The following is a 12240-nucleotide window of genomic DNA, read 5'->3' on the forward strand; positions in this document are numbered from 1 at the left end:
TAGCACTTATGATTGATATTTTTTACTTTATAATACAGTTTGTCTATTAAAAAATATAAATGATTTTTTTAACAATTTTTTCATTACAAAAAAGTTGATGGTGATTTTTCTTCTTGAAATTATTATCCTCTTTCGTCTTTAAAAATGCACTTTATGCATTAGACATTAGTAGACTTAGTTGATGTCTACTATTAAACCAGATCTTTGTACCATTTTTGAAAGTGGTAGGACCAATAACTGTTATTTTTGTGTTTTTAGTTACGGTCATAATTTGTTGCAGAATGGTAAGTGTAATTCCTTGTCAGGATCGGAGTAATTTCAAATTTAATCTAATTTTTGATTTTTTTTTTCAAAACAATTAATTTTGTGTGAAAAACTATGAATTTTTGTAACTTTTTTGTGAATAGATGTGGGTTTTTGAATTTTTTTTCGAAGAAATTTTATTTATGAAATATTTTCCTCCCAAACATTCTTCAAATTGTAAATGTTTAACGTTAATTTTTGCTTTTTTATTTAACATACCGACATTTGAATCTATATCAGCTGTTCTCATTTGGCCTGACATGTCATCTTTCTACATCCCGTCTCTTGCGTCCAGGTGATTTTATTTTAAATTCATGAAATGTACACTTTTTTGGGGTTATAACTTGGGTGTAGCGGCACTTGTCGATACATTCCGCATACCACTGGCTGCCGCCTATCATGCCTTCACGTGATTTGACTAGGTTTAGGTTTGTCAGGCCGACAAAAAAAAAATAAAAAAAATCAAAATTTAGGTGACTTAAGTTATTTCAGGGGTGAAACCTTCTGTATCTTATTGGTTAAAATCTTCCGTGGCAGGCTCTCGGACTAATACGATCTATAGTGTCTTACTCTTATTTAAGTTGACGTTAATTATGCCTTCCCTCCCATTTTAAAAAGTACTACACAGGATGCAGCTAACTTGGAAGGATAATCATTTTTTGTTTTTGCCAAGTCAGTGGGGAAAACATAATGTGCTAAAATATACTCCAATAAGAGTGTGTGGCAACAAATCCTAATATCGTCTGGTGTATATCAATTTAATATCGTAAGCACATATGGACCTAATGTAAAGTCAATCAATCAAATGTATTTTTCCATCAATATGCTATAATGTAAAAAAGGTATTTTTTCTCCTCGTTTTAATTGGCGACCTCAATGTTGATATTGATAAAAGACAATACATAAATCCGCTATGCTCATTCATGAACTGAATCTAGTTGACGTGATAAATAAATTAAATAATGGTAATTATATTTTCTCTGGAGGAATGGAAAATAGACATCAAGGATCGATCTTGCTTTGATACCTCCATACTTATGCTCTTCTGACCACAAAATTGTAGATTTAAAATTTTTCTCAGAAACTATTAGTACATTCGGGATTGCCGAAAAAGAGATGAAGAGGAAAGTCGATGCAGAAATAAATCCTTATAAGAGATTAAAACATTAATCGATGAAAACAAGTAGTTATTCAAAAAAGTAAGAGATAAAAATGAGTCTACGGCTTAGTTAGTAACTAGAACAAATTATTATACGTTCTGGCTCAGGGATGTCCAACCTGTGGGCTGCATTGTGGCTTGATTAATTGTTAAGTGCGTCACACTTCTCATTCTCAGCTCAAGTAGTACTTTTTAACAAAAATATCACAATATTACAAAACGCAAGGGCGTCCGCAGGGAAAGGCTTGAGGGACTGTAGATCCCACCCCCCCAAAATAAAGTATGTTTCCTTTTTACTAGAAAAGTTAAACTTGAACTTTTCAAATTTTTTTTGAATAGCTGTGGATTTTTGAAAAAAAAATGAGAAAAATGTATTTTTGTTTTTTACTACAAAATTTAATATTCGAAATTTCTTGCGAAACCAATCCCCCTCAACTTCCCAAATATATAAAAATAACTTGGTAGACGCCCCAAACGTATAGAAGTTCATAATACGTATAGACATTGAAAAATATTCGACGTCATCAATTTTTTTTCCTTTTAAGTTTTGAAAAATTATCCCTTTTAGGGAAAAAATGTAATGAAAAGACGATTTTTTTAAGGATTTCCTTTCTAAACAAAAAACTATTCAATGGTTGTGAAATTATGCATCGGAGAAAAATGACAATTATGTACTAAATGTTTTATAATATATAATATATAATTTATACTAAATGTTTTTTAAATGGTTTTATTTAGCCATTTAAATGAAATTTAATGTAATAGGTTCTGTAGTCCATTAAAATATTTAATGTGGAAATATACATTATACATAGCATAATTTTCACCAAAAGAGAAAAGAAATCGGCAATGAAAGAATCATTTTTGTACAATATTGCAATATACACTAGCATAGAGGGTATGACTTGTCGTCATACTGAGAAAAAACGCAGCCTCTTCAAATATTCAATGTTACTGTTTACCTCAGTAACATTGTAATTTGTCCTAGGAGAGAATAGGAGAATCAATTATTTTACTGGATTCCAATATCTACCGTGATATTAAGTGAATCCATCATTTTTTGTCCAAATATTTTTTGGACTTCAAATATCACACCAAAATGGAAGAGTTGCTTAAAATACCACATGATGTTGTGTTAAAATTACAACTACGACAAATATGTTAGTATATTAATTGTACAAAGTTCATATGAGTTTACCAAGTGCAACTTATCAAATATGATATTTTCGCCTCAACAGGCTGCGTGATTGGAGCTTGTGCTCCTCCAGATAGCATTAGAACTCATTGGCTGAGTATCGGATGTGGCATCTACCTATATAAACATAAAATTCAAAAGAAGAAGTGGCGTCTTTTTTTGAGGAGTTATGAGAAGAAAATTTAAAGTTTCGGGTTATAAAAAGTGCAATAACTCAGTGCTTATCCAACAAATAGAAGTCATTGGTGCTTGAACGAAATTCTACTCTCAATATACCTCGCAGGAACCTATTTAAAGTCCTTGATTCAGTTATTTTTGATTTTTGTAACCTACCTAGTACCTACCATTTAAATGTGATCTAGTTCTTCTACTTGCTTTGAAGAGATGAAGATGGATATAGAAGGTGTCCATGATAAGATTAAAAACTTTCAAAATGATTCCTGTTCTAGTTATTTTACAAACTCTGGAAACTTGAAGCGGCATATTGAAAGTGTTCATAAGAAGATTAAAAAATTCAAATGTGATTCCTGCTCTAAATCTTTTACATTATCTGGAAGCTTGAAGATGCATATTTAAGTTGTTCATGAGAAGGTAAAAAAAATCAAATGTAGTTACTGCTTTAGCTCTTTTACAACCTCTCAAAGCTTGAAGACTCACATTGAAGGTGTTCATGAGAAGATTAAAAAAATTCCAATGGGATTCCTGCTCTAGTTCTTTTACAACCTCAAAAAGCTTGCAGAGCCATATTGAAACTATTCATAAGAAGAATAAAAAATTCCATTGTAGTTCCTGCTTTATTTCTTTAACACGGTTAGAAAGCTTGATCAGTCATTATAAGACTCATCATATTTAGACATACACAAGTCCAACATTTCCAAGATAGTAATTTATCTATACATAGAATTGTTGTCGGAAAATATTAAAAAAATATTTTTTCATTTTGTACTAATTTATATGTGGTATTATATTTTTTTAAATCTTTCCTTTTCGCTTCAATTATGGTGTGGTTTGTCCAAAGTTCAAAGTGTGTGTTCCAATTGTTTTGAAAATTCATAGTTAACTAGAAATATAATTGGAAGAAATAAATTTATATATTTATTAATGTTTAAGACTGAATTAGGAATAAATTTATCGTTACCAAAATGTTGTATGTTATTCTTTAAATTGGAATCGAGGTTTAAGAAGACTTTTGTCTGTGATCAAAGTTATTATCTCATCGTTAGTCTGAAAAACTCTTTAGTTGAGAATGTTAAATTTCTACGTATTAATTCCTCAAATAAACAATTTGCTTCATTTTTTTTAAATAAACAGTTTTTAATTATTTAAAATAGTTATTAGTCCAATTATGGGTCTGAAATACTAAGAGTTATTCGACATTTCTTTTGACAACAATTTTTTTAAAGTGTTGATTACGAATTCGAGTCCCCATTTCTTCTAGCTTTATAGAAAATTAAATTTTCGAACAAGGAAAATCCAAACGGTGAACCTATAGCTTAATAAGTAGTTATTTCTAGTTAATGTAAATTAGTTATTTAAAATATTAATTCAGACTTAGGAACTATGAGACTCTTTATAAAAGAATCATAGCCCTTAATATCTTCTATCGCCCAACCCAATATTAAAAGGATACCACTGAAAATAATTTTGAGTCTTGAAAGTAATAACAGTAATGAATTAGTTAAATCATTCACATAGTGTATATATATGACTATGGTAAACAGTCGAACTTTAAACAATACTGATACATAGGTATTTATATCTATTCGAATTAAGGGAGTAGATATCTTGTAACCAATACAAAAAAAGTATTATATTTGAAGCTAACATAAACCGGCTCGTGCGAAAGAATTGAGACTCTTTGGAGACAAATAATAACACATATAATTCATGTTAAAGGCATTTTTTCTATATTCTATTGAAACAAAAGTAACTTAATATTTTATTCTTTATGTAATACTCGAATATGGCCACCATCACCTTCCAATACACGACGCCGGAAGCCTTGACATAATCTGATAAGGCAGTTTTTTGATATTGGGTCCCAGGCCTGGTCGACAGAGTCCTAAATGTCCTCAATATTTGGATGGTGTACTTGACAGGTCTGACTCTCGATGAAGGATACGCACAAATGCTAATCATAATGCTACACCCAATGTAACTACCCCCATTGTTGTGACCATTTAAGTAGTTGTTTTTGCTTTTTATGAGTTTTTTGAACACCATTTCTTGGGGCCTATCAACCATAGCTAATCCTTACGTGATAAAAAAGTAGTATTTATTGACTATGTAACAATGCAAAACCTAATGATCTTACCCAAGTCTTTAAGTGAAGAAACTAGTCTCAGACAAACTAGTTGCGAACCATCCAAAGCTACTACCCCCATTGTTGTGACCATTTAAGCAGTTGTTTTTGCCATTTAATGAGTTGTGTATCATAATTCTTGATAATTTTAGCTAAAATAGAATCATATTTATGATTAGATTTAAAAAAAAATGAATACTTACTGTTAGATGGTACAAAATTCAGAGTTCCATTTCGTAATTTGGTGTGGATGACTCTAAACAGGCTGAAAATTATCTTTAACTTCACAATTTACAATGGAGGTATTTCTATAAATGACATCATTACCAACATCCTCTATTAATTAATGACGATTCCTCGGGAAGGGAATAATTTACCCGTGTATTTCTCCATAATTTTTTTGAACGTAGGATGATTGCCAATGGATAAGGTTATATTACATGCAATAAGCATCTTTGTGAGATCAAAGTTAAAGTCTGACTTGATGTATTCATCGCTAACTTGATTTTATAGATGAATATCCATACTCTTGTTATGAGATGAGGATAATGAGTGGAGAAAAACAATCTTAAACAAAAATCAAGAAAATTAGAAAACCCCCCTTATTTTATTTACTTCATAATATATACATACAGCCAAAATTTCAGACATATTGAAGTCAATTATAGATTTTGATCTCAAATTTATGGGATGAATTAAGATTCTTAAGAATTTTAGCTATAATTTATAACTTTTATTATACTTAAAGATACTTATATTGTGCCTCATAACGTGAATCAAATAAAATACATCTATTCCATAATTCTTTTATTGGCTTCTTTAAATACAATTTGCAGTGCTTTTGAAGACTTAGTAAGAATAATTAATTTATTACTAAAAATAAAGAATAATTCGTCAAAGAATACAATTGTAATCCACACTCAATTTTGAGAAAAGTCCTTCTAGCTTACTTTGGTGTTGACGGATAAAAAATATCATAAAATAAAATTCGTTCTTTTTTGAGGGAATTGCATCCAAAATTAAATACAATACCCGTCGTTACCTTTATTGTATCATGCAACCTTTTATACGAAAATATACAGAGAAAGGCCTTAAGTCAGATGCCAACTTTGGGACAATTCTTCTCAGCTGTGGAACTATTATTCAATAGTTGTTGAGAATCGTTTACAAATTAACAAAAGATCATTCTAATTCAACCAATCAACGTTCAGAACACTGATTGGGGAAAAAGAAGCAGGAACATCGAGAGCTGACAACAAAATAAAATGTATATTTCTGTGATAACGCCTTGAATAGTTTGTACCTGCTGCGTATTCAATAAATAATACGAAGTAAACTTGTAGGAGATCTCTTAATAATAAAGAAATGATTTCTTTTCTTGTTTTTCTTTATTGACTTAATCAGATACTTTTAAGTCTCCATTTTTTTCAGTGATCCTTGCTAGATGGTAGTATACGTTTCTACAAATTTCATCCCAGTGATTAAAGAAAAAACTAGAATACTTGAAATAATTAATAAATGCATGAATCTATTTATATATTGGAGGATTTATACGTGGATCTCTGCCTTCTCAAGATGTGAGTAATCCGTAATCATTATTAAAAGAACCATTAGTGATGTGTTGCTCTGTGATCCGTATTCAAATTTTGATTATTAAGTACACAAAAAAAAAAATCTGTTTCGTCTGACTAAAGACGAATATTTGCCTGGAATTAGTATTAATTGTGGGATACATTCACCGTCGTCCAAATGTATTTGCAAGGGGGTGCGCAAATTATATAATGGTGACGTCATCAAGTGCCATCGGCGCACGAATGTATTCGGAAGCGAGGGGTGGGGGATATAAAATAGTGACCTCAAAAGAAGCGCCCATTTTATTAATTTTTTTGGCCCAGGGAAGGACTGTTGGACTTTTTAAACTATTTCAATAGGATGTTTTTGTTTATTGATAAATGCCAAATTTGGGAAGAGAGTAAATTTGAACTTATCTCCCTTGTTGTAACTAATAGTTGCATTTGGCCAGCTAAAAGTATGTTTAAAAAGCTGAATTTAAATTGAATTCATAAGTGATATTAGGGATGGGGGAAGGTTTAATAAACACTTGAATAGTGTGATTTGAAATATTATTTATTTATTGATAAATTATCTTCATTTTCTGAAATAGTTTTATAATTTTTCAATTTCAGATTAAAGAAATAATCAATAACTTGGAGAAAACATTGTCAAATTGGACTTTTTTTTACTTATTTTCCAAAATGCTTCAACGATAAATAATAGTGTTGCATTCGAGATTTGCAACGAACTCAAACAAACTAAAGGGGACACATTTCAGAAAATTATCGAATACACAAGTTTTGTGAGACTTCATTGGATCATCCATCGACAAGTTCGCATCACTCAGATAAGTGTTCTGTTATTTTATTCTTCTATTCATTTTTAATTCTAAATCATATATTTGAGAATGTATTTGCAATTTTTGTGGGTTTTATTAATTTTTCAGGATGTTTTTTTTTTTTTTACAATTTAAGTTAATATATTTTTATAATTATAGTTATTTCTATAGAGATGTGAATGAAAATTGCTGAAATCCGGTCCGGTTGACCATAAACACTTTTTACGAGTTGTTACCATAAAAAATATGATAACTTTGAGGGACGGCGTATCTACAAATCAAGGGTGCCTGGTACTTTTCCCTTAAACTGTTTTGCCTCTCGACATTTTGCCTTAAACCATTTGGCTTTAGGACATATCACCTTATAGCCATTTTGTCTCCAGGATATTTTGCCATAAAATATAAATACATGAGGTTTACCTCGTTATTGTTTATTTTTAGTTTCACTTTGATACTCTCTTTGAACTTTTTAATCAATATACATATAATGTTTATTACTATAAAATGGTTGTTTTTTGTTGGAATAATGAAGGAATTATACTCTTTCCTCGTATTAGGCTTGTTTGTCAATCCATGAGTCTTTTCTAACATGAATAATCCATCATGATAATTAATAACGATGTAGTGATTAGCGCTTATTCCGTTTGAATCGTTCTCCTGTTTTTTTATTTTTATATTTCTTATTATAGTAGTTGTATTAACTATTTTGTCCTTGGTTCGAACTCATACATAGTGAAATTTCGATAATATGTATGTATTAAGATTTTAGGGATAATTCTATCATTATAATTTATAGTATAAAGCGAAATATACTTGAGGCAAAATGGCTTTAAGGCATAGTGTCCTGGGGCAAAATAGTTTCCGGCAAAAGTGCTTATTGCCCTGATATAGATAACTAGTTACGAAAATCGTGTGTTTAATAAGCATGTTGAAAAACTAGAAACCGAAAATCAACATGATAATCCTGCCAATTTGAAGAATGTTTTGGAGGAAAGAAAGAACAGCGCTCATGACGTTTCATTAGATGAGCTACACTCAACTGTCACAAGAGAGGAAGGAGATAAGGAAATAAACAAGGACATATGTAAGGATTACTCCGATACTTTATTCTACTCAGAGTTAAAAAAGAACTTATAATTATAACTCCACAAAAAAATTCTCAGTCTTAATCTCAGTCTTTTATGAAAATGCACGAATTTTCAATCAGATTTTGAATATAATTCAATTAGTAGAAAAATAAGTACACTACTATAAGTATACAATAATGACTAGTGAATGAAATACGAAGAGTAACTTTGGAGATTTGTGGTGGAGCTATAAGTTTAAGTCCTTGTTGGACTCTGAGTAGAACTCTGATCGACATAGAAGTAATTCCTGACTTCATCATTCGAAATTTGTGTTTAGTCCCTTTATCTCATATATGCTCGCAGGTAGCTTAATGAAACGTTATGAAAGCTTCGCTGCTTTGCTTCCAAACAGTCTTCCAATTGATAGGGTGACCACTGACCACGTTTATTTTCGGATTATTTTTTAAACATATTATTTGATTCTTTGACTATAGTAAAAGATCCTTCGGAGGAAAAGTAAAGAGTAATTCAACATTAACACAAATATTTTGCAGGATCCCAACACACTTTATTTTTAAAATATACACTCGTGCGGATTCCAGAAAATGTTATATCCTTAACTACATATTTATGTATATCAAGGGTCAGTGACGACGCTAGCCTCTTTTTGAAGAGGATCAAGTTTCTGAATCAAATCAAATATAATAAACAAATTTATGTAAGATATTTGTATTACGGTGTTGATAATTTTAGGAGATAAGCCGCACCAAATGATGGAAGCTAGCAACACCATTGTTAAAGTGTATTAAAAAACCTAAACATGTGATAAATCAAGGTTCTAGGGGTCCCGAAAGTTGCCTTTTGGAAATTCACGACCTAAAAAATAGATTTATCTTTGAATTTTTACTACAATAATCCAGATTATTATATAATTTTGATGTAAATTTTAAGGTTGTATTTTTCTATTTTATGTGCATGCAAAATTTATCTCACTCATATTGGTTCGAATTTGGATACCGTTATATCTTTATTTGTATCAATATGAGAAAAATATCAGGAAAATTTCCGTATTTGCACTGATATTTTATATGGTGCAAATTTAGTAAAAAATAAAGATTTCCTGCTATTTGGATCATAATATACCATTTGTCATATTATTTAATTTTATATCTCAAATGATTTAAAGGAAAGGATATGTTCTCAATTTGAATTGTTGAAAATTTGTTTGTTTTAGTCCGTTCAAAAATAGATCTATTTTTGGGGCTATCAAACTTGTATTACATATTCAAACAGAGATGTTATCTATTTCCACGGCTAGACATACAAATCTAGTCACTGAAAAGCTACAAATGAATATTTAGTTTGTATTTTTTTTAATGTATCCTTCTGATATGAGTATGTTGATAAACACACCAGGCCAATTGTAACAAAATGAAATTAATTTTGGGGGTACGGGTAGATTTAATCATTTACAAAATATTGGATCGTAATATTGAATTGGAAAATTATTTTTTAAGGATGTCGGATCTGAAAATATTTTGATATCATCCCATATCTAATAACACTCTTTTTATACCAAAACATCAGATGAGCTATATATATTCGTTGATCATGTTATTATTATCTAGTTAAAAATTTATTCTACTTTAACTTTCTTAATTATACAAAATAAAACTTCTTTCTTACATTACATCATTATTTTTATAAAAAAATAATGGAATTGTAAATTTAATACAAATCGTAAATCTTATATACAAAATCTAAAGTATCAACTGGTGAGGGAGTCCTCGTACTTTTAAATTTATTTATTAAAATACCATTATTATCCTCTTCATGGGGGCCAATATAGATGAAATGAACAATTTTTACTTTTAAGGCAACTCTTAGTTCTCTGACACTCGACTCCTTTAGTATGCTTATATTTTGAGAAAAAACAATGTCTCTCTTCCAGAGTTTTTCCATAGATATTTAGACAATCGTAAGGCATTTAAAGGAGTAAATTATAGGTTCTGCCTCCACCTTGAGCGACTACACATTTTTATAAATTTGTTTTAATCCCCTAAAATGGGGATACTCCTTTGTAAATGGAAAAAAAATAAAAATACATTGCAATAAAATGAAATAAAAAAAGAAACAGTATTAAACCGTTTAATTACAATAAGAAAAAAATAAAACCAAATAGTTGATTTGGCTCATTTTGCCAATTAAATTATATTTAATATTGTTAGATTACTCGTTTCCCTAGTTGCAGTCGCTATATTTTAAATACTTTCCCTCCTGCCCCACAATATATGTATTTCAGTTTTAATGCATGGTTACATGCATGGTTACATGCATAGAACATTATTACAAAATAGGTATAAAATTATCTAAGTTAAAAATCCCGCAATATGGAAAGATCATTAAAATTAATTTTTGTAACTTGAAAGTTAGCTCATTTATAAGTTTACTCTACAAATTTCCAACGTGCTATATAAAGTGTTTGGTTTTTTAGCCTATATAATCTCAATTCCTGAATATCTCTTAAAGTCTTAATTATTATGTTGAGTATAGAATAGCCATTGGGCATTATTTAGGCTAGTTCATACCTTACAATGGTTATTTATTGAATAGTTATTGTCATTTATAAGTTTACTCTACAAATTTCCAAGCTTTTTAGTTTTCTGAATATCTCTTAAAGTCTTAATTATTATGTTGAGTATAGAATAGCCATTGGTCTATAGTCTATACAATCACGATTCTCAAACACCTCTAAATTCTAAACTATTATGTTACTTAGAGCGTAGTCACATGCCATGCTAGTACATTACTTAGTCTTGTGAATAGTTAATATCATCGGAGTAAAGAGTAAGGTTGCAGTGAGAGGTTGGTTCTATCGTTGTTCCTCAGTTACAAGTGCATAAATTATGTTTAGAACTTTTGAATGTATTAGTAATAGATAGATTTAGATCAGTTTCATTTGTTGTTCATCTTGTTAAATATCTCATTTTCCAAATAATTTATATATAGGTGGCATAGAACTACCTATAGGTATATATGTATGGGCTCTAGACTTAAATGACTCAATAGTACATATAGAGGCTATGAAATATATTATTAAAAAATAAAAAATTGTGTGTGGGAGCTGTAGATTCGGAGCCGGGACATTGAAAATACTGGAGTCTGAGTTAGGCGTTTTATTTGCCGACTCTGGAGTTCCGATATAAAATTATCTTTGAATACATTTCTCCACGTATTTTTTTTTTCATTGTGTTGGTTATTCTCCAAAAGTTTTTAATTCTCCCAATGGCTCCCAATTAGTTGCATCAAGGATTTATCTCCTTTTCTTTTAACTCTTCTAATTGACCCAACTCCTTAATAACCCTATTATAATGAAAACGCTTTCTAATGCACAGAATTTGACATACCGCAATATTATATTTTATAAAATTAAAAATATTAACATCACATACTAGTACATATTTATAACTCCCAAGACAGAAATAATAACTTATGTATTCATAAAAGAATAGCATATAAAAAATATATAAGAATAACATATATATTTAATATAAATAAAAAATATAAAGAAGATCATCAAGTGCCGAGTGTTTAGTATGGTGTTTAGTATAGTATGGTGTTAGCCCAGTGTTGTCAAAAGCTTTTGAATAAGTTTTGCACTTCACTATCCTCAACGGTAAAGTCATTAGAGTAATCAATAGTATCAGTTACCTCATGACTAAAGTTGATAATATTGTAGAGAAAAACGCGTACAAGGAGAAGGGGGAAAAATACATATGGTATCATTGTTTAAAATACTGATGTGATTATCATCTGCCTGCT

The 12240-nt window shown here is 29.9% G+C and overlaps 1 long non-coding RNA gene across 1 annotated transcript; it reads left to right on the plus strand.

Annotated features, from left to right (window-relative positions):
- The first annotated feature begins 6361 nt into the window (after positions 1-6361).
- LOC139905027 (uncharacterized) lies at positions 6362-10520 on the plus strand. The gene is made up of 3 exons (XR_011779476.1): positions 6362-6536; positions 7146-9369; positions 9522-10520. It is a non-coding gene; the product is annotated as an uncharacterized lncRNA (long non-coding RNA).
- The last annotated feature ends 1720 nt before the right edge of the window (positions 10521-12240 follow it).

This window comes from Lepeophtheirus salmonis, chromosome 3, assembly GCF_016086655.4.
Source record: "Lepeophtheirus salmonis chromosome 3, UVic_Lsal_1.4, whole genome shotgun sequence".
Lineage (NCBI taxonomy): Eukaryota > Metazoa > Arthropoda > Copepoda > Siphonostomatoida > Caligidae > Lepeophtheirus > Lepeophtheirus salmonis.